The 4,941-nt window shown below is 41.3% G+C and overlaps 1 protein-coding gene and 1 pseudogene across 1 annotated transcript in view; one reads left to right on the forward strand and one right to left on the reverse strand.

Moving 5' to 3' along the window:
- LOC123521373 overlaps window positions 1-670 on the reverse strand; it is a 22,265-nt pseudogene extending 21,595 nt beyond the window's left edge.
- The window catches only part of SPATA5 (spermatogenesis associated 5), a 329,712-nt gene that overhangs the window by 139,424 nt on the left and 185,347 nt on the right, over window positions 1-4,941 (forward strand). The window lies entirely within an intron of this gene.

Here is a 4,941-nt window from a genome sequence, read left to right on the forward strand (position 1 = left end):
GTGGTGCAGAAGCTGGGCCCGAAGGCGAAAATGAAATGGCAAGGGAGGTCATCTGTCATGAGGTTGGCCTTCAGGAGGGAATCTTTGATGAGGTCATAGGTCACCAGCTCAGCACAGTTGACAATGGCATTCTGAGCCACATTGGGTGAGGTCCCTTTCCAGAGTCCTCAGAACCCTTCCTCTCGAGCAATGGTCTTGTAGGCATCCACAGTGCTCTGGTATCTCCGGCCACCTCCAGTCCGGGCCTGAGCTTGGAACCGGACCTTTACCACATCCATGGGCTGGACCACTGCCACAGCCAGGGCACCAGTGGTGCTGCCTGCCAGGAGGCGGCTACCGATGCCGGCATGCTCAGAGAGCCCTTGGTGTAGAACTGCTTGACGGAGCCATAGAGGCCGATGCAAACAGGGGAAGCTCCTCTGGCGCTGCAGGCCGGCGACTAGCCAGTTGTAGAGGCTGCGGGGGCCCTGCGTGCGCACCATGGTCAGGATGGAGCCCAGCACGCCACGGTGCTGAGTGCTGGCCCCTGGCTTTCTCCTTGGATCTGCAGCCGGACTTTAGCAGTATCCAGGGGGAAGGTGATGAGATCCGCGATGCAGGCGGCTGTGCCAGCCCCCAGGAACTTTACCGTGGCGGTCGGGGGCACATCGGTAGCCTTGAACCCACCCATGATGCTGACTTCCTGCTACCTCCCAGAGATGAAGACGTGTAGAGAAGGGGAGGGCACCCAGACTTGTAAGGTCTCACGATCAAGCTTCTCTAAAGAAGTCCCATTCTTCAAAGCCAACGGTGGCGATCAGGATCTGATCTCTTTGGTTTTCCATAGAAAATAACAGATATGGAACACCTATTGGTCATGCTATGTATCCGGGCCGTGGGGGGAACACGAGATGCAGGCAGCAGTGCGGTCGGTGGGGGGTGGGGTGGGGGAGTTGGAGCTGAAGCCGTCGAGGTGCAGTGCCGCCGGTCTGGTTGGCTGTCTAGTTAAGTCATCTTAGAGTTGTACAGCCATCACTACAATCTATTTTACAACATTTTCTTCTTTCTTGTACTCATTGTTATTAGCTCCCTATTTCCCCCCAACTTCCCCTGCCTTACCCTCCCCCTCCCCCATACCTTGCCTGGATTTTATACACAGAAAAATAATACTCCCTGCAAAACCAAAATACTTAGAAAGCCTCGGTTAAAAAGAAAGCAGTAAAATATTAAAGTTAGAACAAATTTAAAGTGGGTCAAAAGGGGAGAGCAAATGATAAAATATTAGTTTTCAACCTATTTGTAGCTGCAGTAATCCAGTTTCCACCTCACTCTGCGTGATGGCATGGCTGTCAGCACCTCAGGATTAAGCTTCTGGTAAAGAATGGGTTTTTGTCTTGATACGAGTTTTTCTAAATTTACAATATTTTATATGGCGATTTTGTTTTATTTGGATTACAAAAAAATTAAGGGAAACGGGTCTGAGCATTGATTAATAATATGAGGATTTGTGTATACAGTAATATAATGCTTTGGAAAGTATTCAATGTGATGCTATGGTTATTTCTAGATAAAGAAATGGAAAACATCTTATTTCATGTGAGTTTTGTATATTGTTTCTCTTTACAAGTGAAGGCAAACTTCTTTGTAGGATTATATCGTTATTTCTGTTGTTAAATCATAGCTAATATGGGTATTGCCAATACTGAAAAATTAATTATCTAACTATTATATTCAATAGCCTGGATCTCTGTTGTATTACCTTACTCATAACTATCGATAATTTGTTTTATATGTAAGCTAACATGTCTGGAAAGTAGTGTGTTCACCGATTTGTGTATGGTAACTTGTGTGGACACTTCACTTTTTCAGCTGAAATAAAACTCTTGTCCAATCTTTAAGTAATTGTTTGATTGATCTTAGTATAAAGAATAGATATGCCCTTGTTAGTTTTACAAGTGAATTTATTGTTTTCACTATTGTTTGTTCAGTCATATTAGGAGTTGGAATATATATGTGTATAACCACACGTGTATTAGGGATGTTGGGACTCACAAGAAATTTTACTTTGCATTTTAGAGGTTATTAGGTTTTTGGAACCTGACCTCTGACCCAGAGCTTATTCATAGTAAAATGTGGTAGAGAATGCGGCTTTAAACAGATTTAATAATAGTACATCCATTGTACCTGTTGTGCTTACATGATCTGTTGTCAATTTGATTCTTAATAGTAAAGGGGTGGAGTTGAGTCTGTCAATCAGTTCTCAACTTGATAACTCATTTGGAGGAGGCAATGGTTCTCAACTGTGGATTGCGACCCCTTTGGGAATCAAACGGCCCTTTCACAGGGGTTACCTGATGCATAACAGTAGAAAAATTAGTTATGAAGTATGAAAATAATTGTATGGTTGGGGGGTCACCACAGCATGAGGAACTGTATGAAAGGGTCGCGGCATTAGGAAGGTTGAGAGACCACTGTGCTAAGGAGATAAATAGCTCTCTAGAGGCGGGACACACGCTTACTGACATTTCCATTGACAAGACACATGGAGCTCCGCTAGAGCTCTGGAGCCTGAGGAGCCACGTAGAGACCCCTGCCAGCTCTGAGATACTTCCATCGCTACTTGATCCACAATACCATCCATCCACTAGCCTGTGATCTCCCTTCTTTCAGCATCATTGCATGAGTTTCGTGAGTCTGTAGAGGACTTTATCGATTGATATCAGACATACGGGCTAATATCGGTATGGGCTTACTCTGGACTGGGCTGGGATGTTTTCTCAATATTCAATTGCTCTTTTATATAAACCTCTTCCTTATACACATATGAGTATCTCTATGAATTTGTTTCTCTAGTCTACCCAGACTAACACAGTGCCTAAGTGAAAACAGACATTAGATAGTAAATGAAAGTGATCATTTTATCCTCATTATATATGTGTTCTAGAGCCCTGGTGACATAGTGGGGCTACACTAAGCTGCAAACCACAAGGTCAGTGACTTGAACCCACCATTCACCCCTTAAGGCTGGCTGCCCTGTAGGGTTCCTATGAGTCGAAATCAACTTGATGGGAGTGAATATGTATACACACACACACACACACACACACACATACACACACACACATTTAATCCCTTATATTTTTAAGCTTGTTATAATGCCATATTACCAACACCACACTAATTAACTGAAAGCTGGTTGAGAAAAGTTGTGTTTTGTGTAAAAACATAGACTTCAAGTTATAAATCATGCAACCAATCACTTTAGTATTATTTACATGTTTAAGAAGAAGTTGACTCTCATGGAGACAGATGAGAATGTAGCGTATCACCACCAAAAATTCATAGGGCTTTTTTTTTCCTTTTTTCCTTTTTCAATTGATGAAGGCAACAATGTGATCCTTGCACCATTTAGTATAGACAGCATTTCAGACAAGATAACGGATCTGAACTAGAAGTGAAAATGCAAAGATGCCCGAGACCAGGATACAAATGTTACCCAAATTTCATGCTTTCCTCTAGTCATTATTTTTAATTGTAAAAGATAGTTAAGTAATGACATTTTGAATAGCATTTGGTATTAAAATGATTCAAAAATCAAAACGGAAGAAATTATAGTATGTGTACATGTATATAATCTATAAGTGTGTGTGTGTGTGTGTGTGTGTGTGTGTGTGTCTGTATCTTGTTCTCACCTGTGCACTTTCACTCTGGCTTCCTACCTTTTCTTTAACCATGCTCCCTTCTTTTTTTATTTGTTTCCTGTTTTTTCTACAAATCTTTTTTCAAGGTCAAGTAAACATATGAATGTAGTCATATTTTTCATCAACTCCTGAATATAACAAAGGAAGTGTATCCATGTTTCCAGCACTCTTGTCCTTTGGTGATCTATCTTGAAGAGCTTGTTTTCCTTCCTTATTCTTCTGTCGTCTGCATCGTACTGCATTTTGAAGATGTCCCATAGTTAGCCAGCCAGCCCCTATTGAGGGCTGCTCATAGGCAGCTTTCAGTCATTTCCCATTACTGATCGTCACACAATTGCTTGCTCTGCAGCTGGCTTGCCTCTGGGAATTTGTATTTTCTTGAGAATTCTCACATATGGCCATCACTTTTAAATAGACAGTTTTTAAGTTTCTTTGTCCAACATTTTTTGGATGTGCATACCCTGAATCTTCTCATTCATCTTCAGTCTTCATTGAAAACAGAGGTCTGTGCAACCTCTTACTTTAAAATGTTAAGGCATTCTTGGTAGGAATTTGCTTGAAGAAATTTTAAAATACGAAAGCAAAACTAAGACAGGTATTTTGGAAAGAATTAAATGTTGTTGGAGTTTTATAATTAATTTTGTAATGAAAATGAGAAAATAAATGGAAGGTGTGAACAAGTTTTTATATCTATTAGACATTAAACATTGCCCGCCATGTGAATCTGTCTCCTCTCTCTGACTCATCTATGAGGAATCCACTGATCACAAAGGTGGCTTTCAAATAGTGGTGAGATGAGCAGCAGGCAGTATCCTTGATCTCCTCTTACTGTCTAGGAAGTCACACATTTTGCTCTCCAGTTTTTAACTTTCTTTCTTAGACATGAAAGATTAAGATGGAATGGAGTAATGTGCAGGGTGGGTCCATTTGTACTCCCATTTCGCTTCTCTTTTTCAATTTGCTTATTCTGGAAGACCCTGACCTTGCCTGTCAAAGTTAATAACTGCACGTGAGCTTTAGGCCAGGCCACAACAATAAAAAATCAGTTTAGTTAGTAATGTGCTAATGGGGCCATTTTATGGGATATTTCTTAGAGTGGAGTCATAGAATTTATGATCAGCCATCTCAGCTTTGTCTTCGTTGTTGTCCGGACTATCAGGGGACCATGGGTATATTCCTGCACATTGATCATTCCAACTTCTGCAGTAAATCATTAATATAATTCCCGTGTTTAAGTTATGCCTTTATCTTTACTGACAGA

This window comes from Echinops telfairi, unplaced genomic scaffold (assembly GCF_000313985.2).
Source record: "Echinops telfairi isolate 266 unplaced genomic scaffold, ASM31398v2 ScPeMD7_14;HRSCAF=57, whole genome shotgun sequence".
In the NCBI taxonomy this organism is placed as follows: Eukaryota; Metazoa; Chordata; class Mammalia; order Afrosoricida; family Tenrecidae; genus Echinops; species Echinops telfairi.